Source organism: Rana temporaria, chromosome 13, assembly GCF_905171775.1.
Source record: "Rana temporaria chromosome 13, aRanTem1.1, whole genome shotgun sequence".
Lineage (NCBI taxonomy): Eukaryota > Metazoa > Chordata > Amphibia > Anura > Ranidae > Rana > Rana temporaria.
Genome location: NC_053501.1, coordinates 51,390,548 through 51,409,296, shown reverse-complemented (window position 1 = coordinate 51,409,296; position 18,749 = coordinate 51,390,548). Strand labels below are relative to the sequence as shown.

Below are 18,749 nucleotides of genomic sequence, written 5' to 3'. Positions count from 1 at the left end.
CTATAGTTCTACTTTATTTTGCAGGGATTTCCTCTCACTTCAATTAAATTCCATGCAAACCGAAAGAAACCAGTCACAACTCACTGGACCCATCCCCCACTCACCCATCCTGGGACAAACCATCACCCCTAGCACCAAAGACAAAAGTCGCGGAGTCACTTTTGACTCTGACATGACAATGGATGCACAAATAGGATCAGTAGTTAGTGTTTTCCACCATCTTCTACGAAGAATTGTCCCCTTCATCCCCAAAGAAGACACAGCGGTAGTGGTAGGGACAATTATTACCTCCAGGTTAGATTATGCAAATTCCCTCGACCTCGGACCCCCAAAGTACCAGCTGGCCCGTCTCCAAGTCGTCCAGAACACGGCAGCAAAACTGGTAACGGGGAAAAAAAAACTCTGGGAATCAAACACCCCGTCCCTGAGATCACTCCATTGGTTGCCCGTAAAAGACCGAGTCACATTTAAGGCCGAACGCACAAATGTGTACACGGAAGCGCGCCCCAATATTTATGTGAGAAAATAAAACAAAACCCCAATCGAGTGCTTCGATCAACCAACCAAAAATTACTACAAATCCCCAAAGCCCGCTACAAGATCAAAGGAGAACGTCGATTTGCCGTCCAAGGCTGTGGAACGCATTACCAACTAACATCCGAACAGAAAGTGGTCACCTGGCCTTCAGGAAAAAGACTTAAGACCCACCTATTCTGAGGGAGAAACAGAAGCAAAAGGGATACCAAGCGCCTTGAGGCGATTCAGTTCGCAATTGTTGCGCTATACAAGTTGTTCACTCACTTCCTGTTAGGCTATGGGGCAGAAAGTAAAGAGAAATTTTAATTCAGGCTGCACAGTGACTGATCACTGCAATAGCCAATCAGAGGCGATTACAGTGATCAGGAACCGGGCTTCCTAGTGCTGGATCATTAGTTCGCACTCCCTACACAAACACATGAGCGCATATATGTAATCCACTGAAGATGACCCACTTCATATACAGTGGAACCTCGGATTAGAGCATAATCCGTTCCAAAGTACTCGGATATTAAAGTGAGTTTCCCTCATAGAAGTCAATAAAAACGAAAATTATTTGTTCCGCATTGACTTCAATGGCATTCAATACCGCATGTAGCCAGAGGAGGGAGGGCGCCGAAGAGAGCCTTAGAGACACCCGGAAAGGCCCGAAGACCGCTCGGCTGAACTCTGAAAGGCTCAGAAACTGAGTATTTCCAAGGTTTTCCGAGCATTACCAAACTGCTCCTGGGCCCCCCACCTCAGGCCAAACACGGTACTGCACACCGCATTGGCTCTAATCCTGCTAGACAACACTTGCAAACGGAGTCAGGGATTTTTCAAAATACAGTGCTCGTATTGCGAAAACGCTCGTTAACCTTTATCTCACTGAACAATAAAGGAGGATTGCTCAGAGCTGGATTAACTCTTTGTGGCAGGACTGGGCACAGAAGATAGGAAATCTTTTACTGTACATTGAGACAGCAAAAATGTGTAATTATATTATATATATAATTATTATTTTTTTCGGGTTTACATCCACTTTAAGGCCTCATGCACACTGGACGTTATAACGTTCTAATAATGGCAGTAGCTATGCAGTGCGTTTTTCAGCATTTTTTGGTGTTTTTCAGCAATAACATGTTTTTAGCGTTTTTTAGCTTTTGACGTTCAAGCGTTTTTACAGCTAAACAACACCCCAGACAAAAACAATTCATAACAGCCTATGTATGTGCATGAACACATAGGATAACATGCTGGAGAGTTTATTGACTGTAGGAAAAAAAAAAAAAAACATCTGAAGCCAAAAACAGCAGCTGTAAAAACGTCCGGTGTGCATGAGGTCCAAGCTAGAAATATCTATCCAGCAATTCAGCCCCGGCGGGTGCACCTCTTGTGTTTACCTAGGTAGTGGAACAGATTCTTATCTTTATTTCTCCTGAACTGCTAAACTCCACATTGAGGCAACTCAGACCCAACTAGAAATGAGCAGCTCACGGCCGGAGAAACGGAAACTCCCAAGAAGAAGATATTCTTTGCGGTATGGATTGTTTGCTGCATCTTACTGGAAAACCCCCACGTTGTTAAAGCTGAACTCCAGCCTTGTCTTTAGTCTTGCACAATTGTCTAGGCTCCTCTCCTGAAATAGCTTTCTCCCATTTCACTGCACGCTGAGAGCTTCCCACAGTGTGCAGTAAGAGCCGGATCACACGAGTGCAATGCCAGACATCCCCTGTGATTCGCATCACGTGATTCGCACCGCATTACTCTGCAGATCACATGCGATGTCTGTGTGATGCGAATTCGGCCATACAAACTGTATGGCTGAATTTGCATCACATTCTGACCAAACTCATGTAGGACCCTTTTTTTGTCCGCAACGGAATTGCGTTGCGTTTTGCAAACTGATTGCAGGGTGTTAACTTAACCACTTAAGGACCGCCTCCTGCACATTTACGTTGGCAGAATGGCACGGCTGGGCACAAGCACGTACATGTACGTCCTCTAAGTGCCCAGCCGTGGGTCGCTGGCGCGACCCGGAGCTCCATGACCCGATCGCCGCTGGAGTCCCGCGATCGGTCCCCGGAGCTGAAGAACGAAGAGAGCTGTGTGTAAACACAGCTTCCCCATTCTTCACTGTGGCGCCGTCATCGATCGTGTGTTCCCTTTTATAGGGAAACACAATCGATGACGTCACACCTACAGCCACACCCCCCTACAGTTAGAAACACAAATTAGGTCACACATAACCCCTTCAGCGCCCCCTTGTGGTTAACTCCCAAACTGCAATTGTCATTTTCACAGTAAACAATGTTATTTAAATGCATTTTTTGCTGTGAAAATGACAATGGTCCCAAAAATGCGTCAAAATTGTCTGCAGTGTCCGCCATAATGACGCAGTCACACAAAAAAAAAAAATCGCCGATTGCCGTCATTGGTAGTAAAAAAATTTAAATTCATAAAAATGCAATAAAACAATCCCCTATTTTGTAAATGCTATACATTTTGCGCAAACCAACCGATAAACGCTTATTGCGATTTTTTTTCTACCAAAAATAGGTAGAAGAATATGTATCAGCCTAAACTGAGGACATTTTTTTTTTTTACATATATTTTTGGGGGATATTTATTATAGCAAAAAGTAAAAAATATAGCATTTTTTTCAAAATTGTCGCTCTATTTTGTTTATAGCGCAAAAAATAAAAACCGCAGAGGTGATCAAATACCACCAAAAGAAAGCGCTATTTGTAGGAAAACAAGGACGCTAATTTTGTTTGGGAGCCACGTTGCAAGATTGTCAGTTAAAGCGACGCAGTGCCGAATCGCAAAAACTGGCCGGGTCCTTTAGCTGCCTAAAGGTCCGGGTCTTAAGTGGTTAACATACACTCCGCAATTAGTTCGCATGAACAGGTTGTGGTTTTGATGCAGTGCGGATGTTAGAGCTGGGTGATTCTTTCTCCTAAAAAAAAAAAAAAGAAATCGCAGATTTACGATTCGAATCAAGTCTCCGGTGCAGAAACTGACTGCATGGTGTGAAGTAGAGCCATTGGAATACATGGAAAACACTGTGCATGCATTTTGCGCAGAAAAAAAGCACAACTGCGGCTGGTGTGAACTGGCACTAAACAATTTCTACATTTAAATTTCCAACACAAAATTCTGTCAAACTAGATTTTTTTTTTCAGCCGGAACCAAAACAATTGCTCCATTCTCTACAGCGACACCCAACCTCGGCGTTACACAAAGCAAACATGAGACGAGACTTTGGGTGAAAGGACAGAGAGGAACTTGGCCACGTGCCCACGGGCTGGGATCTGCTCTGCGCTATTTGCAATGCAAATCGTCAACACTGTTCTGCAAATGCAATGTTGCACAATAACGATCACTCAACACCCAAACTAATAATTCCAAAGAATGCAGGGCAGCTGTAATGACACGACACGCTTCCACCGCGATGCACATCTGTCACATTTTATCACGGGGTGTCAAACGCGCTCTGCGTTTAAAGATGAACCCTACATCAATAAAAAAACAATATTCATTCGGCTCAGAGGTTCCCCACCCCAGTGGAACGGGTCAGGAGTCAGAGGAACATACACAATGTGGGGAGGTCACCTGACTTATCGGAGGTCACCTGACTTATCGGAGGTCACCTGACTTATCGGCACTGCTGATGCAAGACCATAAAAGCGCTTTGCTGCGTGCTCTGCTAGGACTCTCTGCAAGCACAGCCTGCCAAGGCATTTCCTTCCATTGCTGATATTCCAGAAAATTCAATCTCATATTGCTAGAAAATGAAGTCATCCCTCTGACCTTTAGAACACAGAATTACACAATCGTCTGTCTCCTATCTACAGATTCATTTACAAGAAACTAATAAAGCAGACCTGTCACCTTCACACAACAACATCCCACGCAGAGACATCAGGTAACTATGCTGAAGGTACAACCTCCGCACTTTAGCACTGCTGCATTCTTCATCATATAAATACAAATAAAAAGCCGCAGGCAGAGTGGGAACACCTCGTACTGACAATGAGAGGTGTGCAGAAAAGTCAGCAATAGAGCCCCTGGGAGGTATCAGAATTAAACAGCTGGTTTAGCCCCGTTCACATGGGTGCGATTTGACGCATGCCAAATCACAGTCTATTGCCGGTGTTCTGTCGATCTAGTTTCCCGCTTGACTGCGCAGGCGCAGACATAGCCCACAGGAAATCTCCGAACCTCGGGCGGCATCCAGGCTCATTCCTTAACATCCCCGTGGATTGGAGGTTAAAAAAAAAAAAAAAAGAGCCAGGAGGCCGAGCGAGCGCAGCGAGCCGTCCAAGCGAAGCGAGGACGTGAGGCCGACTGGCCACTTACAGTAAATTCCACAACGCCCTGGATCTCTTGCTACAGCTGCTTAGGTTCGGCTATTTCCATCAGCTCGGATTGCGCCTGCGCAGTCAAGAGGGGAACCATATTCGGTAGATCACTGGTGTTCTGTCGAGAAGTGCCTGGGTGGAACTGCGCATGCGCCTCACAGAGCCGCCGAACAGCTGTTGCCTTGCGTTGCCGAGGCACGTTCGCGTAGGTGAGGGGCGGATATTTACATGAAGGGGGGCGGATTTTGAAATGATGGGCAGTCTCGTCTCCCCCTCCAGCCACAGACATCTCTCCGGAAGGTTACTTCCGGGTATTGCCGCTCCGGTGCTGTGATTGGCCGGAGCGGGCGAAGACGGCACCCCGCACGGGACCTGGCAAAGCCGCGATTGGCCATTGAGAAAACCGGCATTCTCAGTGCGCCTGCACCGTTGTCTACAGCGCGCATGTGCCTGCAATGCGCGCCGTAGACACACAGTGTATTCCGTTTGGAAAATATCTCCTAAACTTTAGGAGATATTTTCCAAAAGGAATACACTGTTGTCTACGGCACGCATTGCAGGCACATGCGCGCTGTAGACAACGGTGCAGGCGCACTGAGAATGCCGGTTTTCTCAATGGCCAATCGCGGCTTTGCCAGGTCCCGTGCAGGGTGTCGTCTTCGCCGCTGTGGCCAATCACAGCACCGGAGCGGCAATACCCGGAAGTAACCTTTCGGAGAGATGTCTGCGGCCGGAGGGGGAGACGAGGACGACTTTGGGGGCTTCGATCTAAACCAAGTAATTCATTATGGACTAGTATGCTAGCTCATTATGCCTAGGTCTTGCAGATTTTTATTAATTTTTTTTTGGGTGTACAACCGCTTTAAAAGCTCAACTCCGGGCACAACAACTTTCACTTTACCATTTGCCGACCAACCACCATCATCATTATACTGCGGCAGGTCGGCTTGTTCCCGCGAATCGCCGCAGCTGTAAGTCGGTCCCTTTAACAGCTATAGCAGGCACGTGTGCGCTCCCGCTGTAAAGCAGGGGAGCTGATGCACGTGGCCAGCAGCCGCGATGTCTCTTGGCCACCCACGGTCATGCCACAGAGAGCCAGAATGGGGATCTGTCAATGTAAACAAACAGATCCCCATTCTGACAGAGAAGTACCGAGTGATCATATGTTCCTAGTGATTAGGAACAGCATCTCTCTGTACTCCCAGTCAGTCCCCTCCCCCCCCCGACAGTTAGAAACACCTCCCAGGGAACAAATTGAACCCTTTGATCACTCCCAGTGTCATTTATACAGTAAACAGTGCATTTTTATAGCACTAATCGCTGTATAAATGTCACTGTCCCCCCCAAAAAAATAAAAAGTGTCGGATCTGTCTGGCGCAATCTCGCAAAAATTAAAATAATCTCTGATGTCAGCTATTACTAGTGAAATAAAAAAAGAAAAAAAAGAATATATAAAAAAAATGCAATAAATCTATCCCCCCATTTTGTAGACGCAATTTTTTTTGCGCAAATCAATGTACGCTTATTGTGATTTTTTTGGCATAGAACCTGAGCAAGACCCGAAAATTATGTCCATCACTGTTATAGCACCGACTACTATGGATGATTTCCAGCTTCCCCAGTAGCCTATCAGGTATGAGATATGTATGCGAACATTGTGCCAAACAGGACCACTAGTATGGGGCTGCCATTACCGACCTCCTTCTGAAAATACTTGTTGCCTGGCAGTCCAAAACTTTTGAAGCCCCAGAACAAGCATGCAGCAAGTGCAATGAGAAATCCTGCTGTGCAAGCTTGTTCAGGGTCACTGACTCATTGAACGTTCAGCAGGACAGCCATGCAATTAGCTTTTTCAAAAAGATAGTTCACAGCAGTAGCAGCCCTATGTTTTTCTCATTATCGTTCGCTCCTAATGACGGCTTTATATCCTGCCTTAGCAACCTGTCAGTCTTTACACAGCTCATCTCTACACTCACCCAGACTTCAAACAGCCCTCAGCTCTTCTATAAAAGTTAACGAGCTGAGGGCTACTGAAAAAGTCTGCACTGGGATTAAAGCGAACCTTCATAGGAAAGGTAAACCCAGCATTCTCCTAATCCTCCCCCCTCCCTAATACATAATTACATCTCTTTTTGCATGTCCCTTTTTTTTTTGCTGGACTTCGTCATTGGCATGCATTACGTAGTTCTCTGCAGCCCAAAGCCAGGGCTTGACAAATTTGCTTGGAATCTAGGAGCCAGCTAAAAAAAGTTAGGAGTCAGGAACGCACCCCGTCCCGCCGAGCTTGTGCGCAGAAGCGAACGCATACGTGAATAGCGCCCGCATATGAAAGCAGTGTATCGCCGCGATTGGTAGAGTGAGAGCAATAATTCTAGCTCTAGACCTCCTCTGTAACTCAAAACATGCAACCTGTAGAATTTTTTAAACGTCGCTTATGGAGATTTTAAAGGGAAAAAGTTTGTCGCCATTCCACGAGCGGACACAATTTTGAAGCGTGACGTGTTGGGTATCAATTTACTCGGCGTAACATTATCTTTCACAATATAAAAAGAAAATTGGGCTAACGTTACTAGTGTCTTATTTTTTTAATGAAAAAATTGTATTTGTTCCCAAAAAAGAGCGCTTGCAAGACCGCTGCGCAAAAAAACGGTGTCACAGAAAGTATTGCAACGACCGCCAATTTATTCTCTAGGGTGAGAGATAGATATATATATATCCATCCTTCTGTGATCTGGTGCCGTCTTGTGGTGGCCGTTGATAGAGATAGAGATTATATATATATATATATATATATATATATATATATATATATATATATATATATATATATATATATATATATAATCTCTTGTCATACCAACGGCCACCATAAGACGGCGCCAGATCACAGAAGGAACCATAGGCCTGCAGAAGGCAGCAAAGCCGCAGCCTCAATTACCGGCTGGCGCGGCCCGATGCGATCGCGCGGGGGATTACATGGAGACCCAAGATACCCTAGCTGTGCCGTCCCAGTCACCAGGTCGCTAATTATAGTCACAAATGCGACCTGTCGCCCGGGTTTTGTCAAACCCTGCCCAAAGCCTTCTGAGATATTATATCACCCATCCCTGGAGGCTTTAGGACAGTCCCCCCCCCCCCACAGTCTGTCCATTTAACAAATGCGTAGGGGCACTGCGACTGGGGGGCCGGCAGTGCGGGAGGAAGACGTTGCAGCCAGCTCCCAAATCTAAGATGGTGGCATGTGATCAGGAGCTGGTGGGATCGACTCCCCATCAAGTGACAGCCAATCACAGTGGCCATGTGATTAGGAAAGCCTTACGTTCCCCACAGGCATCAAAAGAGCATGTTAAAGGGATGCCAGGGCTGAGCGGGAAGGGGGGTCAATCATAATTACTGACAATATTCCAATTGTTTTCAGCTTAGTTATACATACAATTTATCGGCACAAACACAGGGAAAATATTAATGGCGATAACCAGGGGATGCCAAGTTTTATAAAAGATCGTTTCCAGTAAAGCTAAGGAGGGGATTCTTTTAATTTCCCATGATGCATCTGGAAAACAGCGAATTGTCTAGACTCTAGACCAGTCTTCAAGTACCCCCAACAGTCCATGTTCTGGAAATTTCTCTTGGATAAAATAGCTGTCCAAAATACCAAGCCATTGACTTCAAATTAAAGCCGCTGTTCAAGATACATGAAAACCTGCAAACATGGCCTGTTGGGGGTACTTGAGGACAGGGTTGAGAACCATAGATCTAGACCAGTGCTTCTCAACTCCAATCCTCAAGGTGCCCTAAGGCTGGATTCCCACCTATGCAGTTTTAGTGCTTTTTGTAGATTTGCACTACAGTCCATATAACATGGTTTCTTATGGAACACAATCTGTAGTGCAAATCTGCAAAATGCACTACAACTGCATAGGTGTGAATTGAGCCTAACAGGTCATGTTTTCAGAATTTCCCTCAGATGAAATGGCTGAGGTAATTTACTAAGGCTGGATTCACACCTATGTATTTTTTGCATTTGCAGATTTGCACTACAGTCCATTTACCATGGTTTCCTATGGAACACATTCTGTAGTGCAAAAAGCACAAACAAATCCTGAAAACATGACCTGTTGGAGCACCTTGAGGACTGGAGTTGAGAAACACTGGTGTAGACTAGTGGTTCTCAAGTCTGTCCTAGGATACCACCCCCCCCCCCCCCCCCAACAGGCCATGTTTGCAGGTTTTCCTTGCACAGGTGCTTTAAATCAGAGTCAATGGCTTGGTATTTTGGACAGCTATTTTATCTAAGGGCCCATTTATACCACATGCAGTCCAGTGCTTGCAGTTCCAGTAAAAAAGTAGAACATGCTGCATGTTTCTTGCACTGAACTGTACTGGAACGCTGTAAAACCCGTCAAAAATGCACCCAAACACACCAAAAACGCACGGGTCCTTATGCAAGGTTAAAAAAAAAGCAAGGAGGAAAAAATGCAATGGCAGCATCAAAAACGCGCTTGCAAAAAGCATCTGGAACGCATCAAGCAGTCCAGTGCGTTTTTTTCTACATCAAAAACACATGGAAAGTAGGTTATATGGTCTTTATTGGCATAGTACACACCAATGCGTTACAGTAAAAATAAAAAAAATAAAAAAAAGAAGGAGGAGGATGACCATGCTGCATTTTTCCTGCACAGGAACGCTGTAAAAAGCATCAAAAAATGCACATGTCCTCGTTTAGGGCCAGTTCACATCAGATGCAGTACCGTACGGTTTCGTGTGCAGTTTTTTCTGCACTGAAAATGCATGCACAGTGTTTTCCATGTATTCCAATGGCTCTAGTTCACACCATGCAGTCAGTTTCTAAACCGGAAACTGACTGCATGGTGTGAACTGGAGCCATTGGAATACATGGAAAACACTGTACGTGCATTTTCAGTGCATAAAAAAAGCGCAGGGAACGGAACTGCGTCTGGTGTGAACTGGCCCTTAGAGAAATTCCCAAAACATGGCCTGTTGGGGGTACATGAAGACACTTGAAGACAGGGTTGAGAACCACTGCTTCTGATCAGAAAATGCTTGCATCCATTTTTTTACAATGTAATACAGCGACTAAGCTTTTTCCAATTTATTCAAAACCAAATAAAGTTGACATGTTGAAGAAGAAAATAGCAGGAGTTCAAACCATTCCTCACACTACACCAAAGTACAAAAAGCTATTTGGGCTGGAGTTTCACTTTAAAAACTTTGCCTTTAGTTTTTTTGCTATCTGTGTCCCATTGGGAAGATTTCTCTTCACTTCCTGTGCTATAGCCACAACAGGAAGTGAGGAAAAAGTGAGAAAAATCACAGTCACCCACCAGAACTAGTGTCCCCCATTGGACGATTTGCCCTCTAAAGGACCGTACACACACGATCGGATATTCCGACAATTGTGTGATGGAAGGCTTTTTCAGATAATCTGACCGTCTGTATGCTCCATCCAACAAATGTTGTCGGAAATGTGTTCCGTCGGATTTTCCGATCGTGTGTACACAAGTCTGTCGGACTAAAATAGAAAGTACAAACACGCATGCTCTGAACCAATGCTAACCATAAGACAACATTAGCAGAAGTTGCCCAAAGGGTGGCTTTAAAGAGCAGTATAACCACGTAGTTTTGTGTATGTTGGCTGAAAAAGTCCTGTCTTCTATAAAAAGCAGCATGGTCACCCTAGGACGGTAAGGGTGCAAGATCTACTGAACACTCTCCCCCTTAGACCCCTTTCACACTGAGGAGTTTTTCAGGCGGTACAGCGCTAAAAATAGCGCTGCTATACCGCCTGAAAAACTCCTGCCCAGCAACCTCAATGTGAAAGCCCGATGGGTTTCCCACTGAGGCGATGCGCTGGCAGGAGAGAAAAAAATCTCCTTCTAGCAGCATCTTTGGAGCGGTGAGAGGAGCGGTATGTATACCGCTCCTTCCCATTTAAAACAATGAGAAACCGCGGCAATACCGCCCACAGTGCGCCTCTACAGAGGCGCATTGCGGGTGGTATTAACCCTTTATCGGCCGCTAGCGGGGTTAATACCGCACCGCTAGCGGCCGAATCCGACGGTATAGCGCCGCTATTTTTAGCGGCGCTATACCGCCACCGCGGCTCCCGCCCCAGTGTGAAAGGGGCCCTTATTTTGATATAATAGATGGGAGGGGTTCTCTAGTCCTCAGTGATACTTAAGAACAATGTAACTGATAAACGCATTTGTAAGATCTGCTAACAAGATCACTGGCAGGATCAACAGAATTTTTTTTTTGCATTTTTCAATAGATATAACAAAACACCTTCAACTGGATTTTTTACATCATATGCAATCAAATGTGTTTTAAATGCAGTAGAACGCATGTGCCAGAAAAACGTGTGCATTTTCAACAAGCCTTTGCAGCTTACAGCATGTAAAAGTATTGACACACAGCTGAATGCACATAAACGCTTGTAAATAAAATGATAAATAAGGCATTGGGGAAAAATAAACTAAAAAAAAAAAAATGCAACGCAAACGCATTAAAATGCTTGTAAATTACTGCGCATGCATAACTCTATATTGACAGAGGGGGTTGTGGCGTAAAAAAGTCTTAAAGCTGCAGTCACACCTCAGCAGCTTGGAAACACGTCTTTCTTCCTGCGTTTCCAGAAACGCACAGAAAACGGTTTTCTGGGTGAAAAATGTGTGCGTTTCTTGTGCAGCCTCTTCAAGTCAATGAGGTTTATTTACTAAAGCTGCAGAGCGCAAAATCAGACAAACCAATCAGCTTCCAGGTTTTATTGCAGAACAAGCTGAGGTTAGAAGCCGATTCGTTTCTATGGAGAAGGGAGACTGATTTTGCGCTCTCCAGCTTTCGTAAATAAACCCCAATGAGCTGTCCTGTAAAACGCACATCATTCAGGTGTGAATGCAGCCGAAGGGTGAAACGCGTTTTACAATGCAATATGAACGTATATACAATAAAAATTGATGCGTTTCAGTGAGCCTCGATTACACCTTTAGGCCTCATTTACACTGGCGCTCCCGAGTTTACCTTTTTATTAAAACGCAGGAGAAGCGATCCAGGAAGTGTAAACGACTTTTAGGCCCCTTTCACACTGGGGCGTTATTGGAGCGAAGCCTCATCCGCAATCCCAATGTGAAAGCCCGAGTGCTTTCAGAGCCCTTTCACACTGCCAGCACCCGAAAAACGCTGGTAAAGCACCGCTAAGACCCTAACATTTTAGGGCGTTTTTACAGTGCCTCAGTGTGAAAGGGTAAGGCGCTTTTACAGCGCTTTTCAATTAATTTCAGTGGAGGGGCGTTTTTTTTCAGCGCCCAAAAGCTGCTCCAAAGATGCTGCTTGCAGGACTCAGTGTGAAAGGGTCCATTGAGATTCATGGAGAGCGTTTTAATAGCGATATTTTTAACGCTAAAACGCTGTAAAAACGCTTCAGTGTGAAAGGGGTCTAAATTTCTAAATCCCTTCTTCCTGCTTTTAGATGGTTCTTCCTTAGCTGCGTTTAAATTAGTTTAGAGTGTCCTAATTGGACCCTGAATTCTATATTCTCTAAACGCCGTTAGTGTAAATCGCACCACTGAAAAAACATTACATGCGTTTATATGACAAAGTCCTTTAAATACAAAGACATGCAGGTTTGTCAGTGGCAGTGTGACAGGGGCCGTGGGCTCTGTTCACATATTTGTGTCTCTGTTGCCAATCACCGGCATGGGCTGCTGTACTTGTGGGAAAGGAAACGCAGGGAAAAAATGCACTCAAAAGGCAGCTGCACAGAACTGCATGCGATTTCCACGCGTTCCAGGACCCCGCATATGGTTGGCTTGCAGTGCTTTAACCCAGGTTTAATAAGGAAGGGAGCTGCATTTTGCGTGTGAATGCAACCCAAAAAATTTAAAAACAAAAAACGCTCTGCAAATGCATCACAAAATACATAAACGCACAAGAGGAAACATGCTCAACGCAAGGATTGCGATATGAAGCTCTTAGGCTGTATTCACACCTTAGCGCAGCGTTTTGTACCGCGATTTGCCGCGACAAAACGCGTCATTTTTTAACCTTGTTTTCGCTGGAGGGGTGATTTACACATTGTCGGCTATGCCGAAGCCGCCTGAAAAAAAGGGTCAGGGACTTGTTTTGAGCTTCATGCGTACCGCGTTTCGGCGTGGAGATGTGAACCATCTCCATAGAGAACAATGTTAAATCACCCCTCCAGCGTATTTTAGGCTGCAATAGCGTCGGGCTTCTGGCGTTAAAACGCCTAGGTGTGAATGGAGCCTCAGGCTACTTTTACACTGGGGCTGCGCCGCTCGTATTAGCGGCACCTTACTGTCGTTTTAACAGCGCTTTTCGGGTGCTAGCGGGGAGCTTTTAACCCCCGCTAGCAGCCAAAGAAAAAAAGTTAAAACCGCCTGTGCTGCGGTGCTTCCGAAGCGCTTTGGAATCGCTGCCAATGCATTCTAATTTGCATGGGGCGGTTTTACTAGCAGCGTATACAGCGCTCCAAAAAAACAAAAAACAAAGATGCTGCTTGTAACGTCCCGCAAGCGCACCGCCCCAGTGGCATGAAAAACGCCTTCAGTGCGAAAGTAGCCTTAGGGCCCTTTCACACAGATGCATTTTGGACTGCACTGCAACATCCAGGCAATTCTATGGGCAGAGTTCACACCATTGCAGTGCAGCACAGTGCAAAAAAAGTACAGCATGCTGCATTTTTTCACACCGCAAACACACACAAAAAAAAATGCATGCAAAACGCACTGCAACAGATCACAGTGCACATAAAAGCAAGAAGGAAGTGACCTCAAAGGCCAAACGCAGATAGAAAAACGCAACTACGTAAAACGTGCGTCAGAAACACGCAGTTACTTGCAGTTTCAGGTGTGAAAAGGGCCTTAGGGCTCCATTACTTTGCAACCCCACAGCATGCTGTTCTGCACAAGCATTCGCAGGGTTCTGTAATGCGTTTGCAGCACTTTTTTTTGCACCAAGTTGCGTTTACATGCGTTTGCGATTTGTTCCATTGTAAACACATGCAAATGAAAGCGCTGCAATGGTGGAAGTGAGACTCACTGATACTTTTACATTGTAATACACACAGGACTGCATGTGGTGATCACAGGGAGATGACATGATGTGAATGAGCCCCCCTCCCCCCAGTCCAATCATACAGACCTGTCCTCAGTCCCCTCCATGCACATGCTGTGCTCAGTGATGAGATTCCTCCAGCTGTCAGTAATAATGGATCCGCACAGAAAACTTGCCAAACTCCAAGAAATAGAAAGCAGGAGTGTCAGTCCGGAGTCCACACCCAGCACTGGCTGCACCGCACAGCTTCCCCCAACAAGTCAACAACTCTCCCAGTCCTACACAAACTTCTTTTCTCTGGTAGTCTCACTCCATGCAGGCGTCACTTCCTCGTCTCCTCTACTCCCCCCCTCTGGTGGTAGAGGGAAGTGCAGGAATGTGATCTGCAGACAAGGATGGGTGACCTTTGGATCAGTGCTGCAGGGACAGGACACCCTGGACAGACAGACTGTGACAAGGACAGGTCAGGACATGTACATCTGGATTGTTCTCATCACTGTCTGCAGGAGGTTAAAGTAGAGCTAAAAAGGAAAACGTATTCCCATTTTAGATGAATTAAGGGCTGGATTACACAGGCAGCAGGGTCTGCCATGGCTCTAAAAAGCAATCGGCATTGGATCACTTTTCAGAGGCATTTGATAGGTGGTGGGGATGCAATATGTTGCTTTTTCACTGCTTGATTTAACCCTGTAACTGCCACGACTGCATGCATTGCACACAGTTGTGGGTCATGTAACGCTGTACCCAAACTACATTTTTATCATTTTCTTCCCACATATAGAGCTTTCTTTTGGTGGTATTTGATCACATCTGGGTTTTTTATTTTGTTTGCTAAACAGACAGAATTTGTTGAAAATAAATATGTTTTTCTTTGTTTCTGTTATAAAATTTTGTTTTCTCCTTCACTGACAGGCACCGATGAGGCGGCACTGATTGGCAGCACTGATGTGCACCGATAGGTGGCACTGATACACAGCACTAACAAGCGGAACTGATGGGCACTTATGGGCGGCACTGATCGGCGGCACTGATGGGCACTGACAGGCGGAACTGATTAGCACTGGCAGGTTGCACTGATGGATACTAATAGATGGCACTAATGGGCAGCACTCATGATGAGGTACCGACAGGTTTTATTGATGGGCAATGATTGGAACTGTGACATACACTGATTGGCACTGTTGTGGGCATTGATTGGCACTTTGATGGGCACTGACAGGCGTTTCTGATGGGGCACTGACTGGCAGCTGATGAGCATGGTTTGTGGCACATCTGATGGGACTGTGCTGATAATCAATGTGCTGATTATCAGCACAGACCCCCCCCCCCCTCTGACACAGAGAGCCATCAATCCCTATGTCAGCGCCAACCGAGGAAAGCCATTTACCAGCACTTCCTGGTTCACGCTGTGATTGGTCACAGCTGATCACGTGGTAAGGAGCCTCCGCCAGAGACTCCTTACTATGATCGGAGAAATGGTGTGTCAGAGTGACACACAGCACCACTGATCGCCGCGCCGTGTGCCCTTGGAGGCGTGCGCTGGCATCTTATGCTGCTGGACATCATATGACGCCCAGTCAGGATAACTGAATCACTGCCCGGGAGTCATTCTGCTATAGGCCGGGCGGGAAGTGGTTAAAAATCTCCAAAAATCCTTTTCTTGAAGGTACATCAGGGGACACCGAGCCAATAATTACTACATGGGTTATTATGGGCCCCCTTCAGGTGATGGACACTGGCATAATGAAGACCGGAAGTCCCCCTCTATATAACCCCTCCCACATGGGGAGTACCTCGGTTTTGTAGCACAGCAATTTATAATAATCCCAAAAGAGGGGCGGGAGCTCTGTGTCCCGTGACGTACCTTCAATAAAGGATTTTACAGGTAAGCTGTTATAAAAAATCCTATTTCCTTTACAGTACATCAAGGGACAAAGAGCCAATAATTACTACATGGGATGTCCCAAAGCAATGCCATCTGAGGGTAGAGAGACACCAATAAATAAAGCAAACCTCTGTCAGACATGAGGACCTATACTGCCATCTGCAAAACACAGCGCCCAAAGGCGGCATCCTCCTGTTGACCCACATCCATCTGGTAAAATTGATATAGGCACTGCCGTGGCATTGTCGGACTGAACCCTGACAGGGTATCCCCAGTTCTGTGTTGAACCTGGATGCAAAAAGATTTATGTCCGGGGTACCCCATCTCCGTCAAATGGCCAGAAACACATCTGGATGTAGGGACCACTCCCCTGGGAGCAATAGCTGGCGGCTTAAGAAGTCTGCCTGCCAATTTTCTACCCCTGGGATTAACACCGCACATAGGCAAGGAACATGTTCCTCTGCCCACACCAGAATATGGTTTACCTCTTTCTGGGCTGCCTGACTTTTGGTGCCGCCCTGGTGATTGATATAGGCCACTGCCATGGCATTGTCGGACTGAACCCTGACAGGGTATCCCCATAGTATGCCCGACCAGGTGTACTGCACAAATTTCTAAAATGTTGATGGACAAGAACTTTTCGGACTCTGACCATTCTCCCTGAACAGCATTCTGTTCTAGTACTGCTCCCCAGCCTACAAGGCTGGCATCGGTTGTCACTATTTTCCAAGTGATCGGCATGAAGGTTTTTCTGCAAATTCTCGGTTAGTAGCCACCACCTGAGACTTTGGCGTACGTTTGGAGTCAAGTGCATTGGACAATCCAAATCCTGGCTTCTTTTGCTCCAGGCAGCCAGGATATTGTTTTGCAACAGTCTTGAATGGAACTGAGCATAGGGAACTTCTTTAAATTAAGCTACCATCTTCCCTAACAGTCTCATACAGAGACAGATGGGAGGCTCTTCCCTTGTCCTGACTGTATGCACCAGCTCTCTTATCGAGCAAACCTTTGCCTGGGGTAAGAACACCTTCTTGTGGGCTTTTTACTGGCCGCAAGGACGATTTTTCTAGGTTGATAATCCAACCCAGATGCTCCCAGTACCTGACCGTGCTAGTTACACTCAGATCCAGCCCCTTTATGGACTGATCAATCAGTAGTAGGTTGTCTAGGTATGCCTTTACCACGATCCCCTGGGCTCTTAGTCTTGCTAACAATGGAGCCAGGACCTTTGTAAACATTCGTGGTGCGGTGGCCAACCCGAAGGGCAAGGCCACAAACTGAAAGTGTCGCTGCGCTACCGCAAATCGCAGGAACTTCTGGTGAGCAGGAAAGATTGGAACATGGAGATACGTGTCCTTAATGTTTATTGACGCTAAGAACTCCCCTCCCTGAACGGAGGACACCACTGACTGAATTGATTCCATGCTAAAGGAGCGGATGTTTAAAAAATGGTTCAGACCCTTGAGATCCAAAATGGGTCTGACAGCCCCATTTGGTTTGGGTACTGTGAAGAGATTTGAGTAAAATCCCATACCTTGTTCTCTTGAGGGGGTCTCTATGATCACCCCTTGAGACAGCAACCAGTCTAGTGCTTGAAACATTTAAGCCCTTTTTACAGGATCCTTGGAAACACTCGATTTTAGAAAACGAGGCAGAGGAAATTCCCGAAACTCTAGCTTGTAACCTAGAGAGACTATGGAGATGACCCAACTGTCTTGGACCTTCTCCTGCCGGGTTCCTGCAAACTGCAGGAGCCTTCCCCCTACTCGTGTGAGTGGTGGCACCCCTTCATAAGGAGGCCTTGGGTCTTTGCTTTGCAGATTTTTGTCCCCAGGACTTTTTCTACCCCTGAGGCCTTGTACACACGACCGAACATGTCCGGTGAAACTGGTCTAGCGGACAGGTTTCCAGCGGACAAAAGTTTCTTAGCATGCTAAGAAACTTGTCCGCTGGAAGCCTGTCCGTCAGACATGTCCGATGGTCAGTATGACTCATCAGACATGTCCGCTGGCCCGAAATCCCACGCATACGTTGAAGTGATTCGACGCATGCGTGGAAGCATTGAACTTCCTGGTGCGCGCACGTCGCGGCGTCATCGTCGCCGCCACGTCGCTGCCACGTCACCGCGTATTCTGTCCACGGGGAATTTGGTCTGATGTACACACATCAGACCAAATGATCCCAGCGGACATGTCCGATGAAAACGGTCTGCGGACCGTTTTCATCGGACATGTTGGGTGGTGTATACGAGGCCTTAGCCTGGCCTTGGGGCCTTCCTCTTGGGGCTGACGGCGGAGACCGTCGTGATTGCCTGGAGGCTGATGCTCCCGGCAAAGGAGAGGCAGGACATTTAAATGAATGACGCTTACTTCTTCTCTTTACAGGAAGAAGGGTACTCTTTCCACCCGAGATCTTCTAGATGTACTTATCCAAGTCATCCCCAAATAAACGCCCTCCATGAAAAGGAAACCCAGTCAGCAGCTTCTTATAAGGTAATTTTGCTGACCAATGCTTAAGCCCACAGTACTCTTCGCATATGTACCAGCAGAAGAGCAAGAAGCAACGTCTGATAGAGCGAATCCTTAATGGCGTCAATTGAAAAACAGAGGGCCTTAGGAAGCTCCGGAAAGTCCGGGACCTCTTCCCCTCTGATGGCCTGTTTCACCTTATCCTTAAAGTGGAGGTTCACCCTATAAAAAATTTCTAACAATACATCCAGCCCAGTCCTGCATATAAAATGACACTAAATGGCACCGGCGCCGAAAAGAGCCGAGCCGACCCAAGCTTCCTTCGGGAAGTCGTGACGCGCTGTGTGCGCCGTCGTTTAGCATGTCAATCAATTGGCATGACGCCCACTCCCGCGGGATTCCCTACCCGGAAGCCGCAGTGAA

General features: G+C 46.3%; 1 protein-coding gene across 1 annotated transcript in view; it reads right to left on the bottom strand.

Moving 5' to 3' along the window:
* The window catches only part of MIDEAS (mitotic deacetylase associated SANT domain protein), a 134,199-nt gene extending 119,932 nt beyond the window's left edge, over positions 1-14,267 (bottom strand). Inside the window, exon 1 of the mRNA XM_040333934.1 lies at positions 14,061-14,267. The gene's annotated coding sequence lies outside the window, so the exon portion shown is untranslated. The remainder of the gene's footprint in view (positions 1-14,060) is intronic.
* Between the last annotated feature and the right edge of the window lie 4,482 nt (positions 14,268-18,749).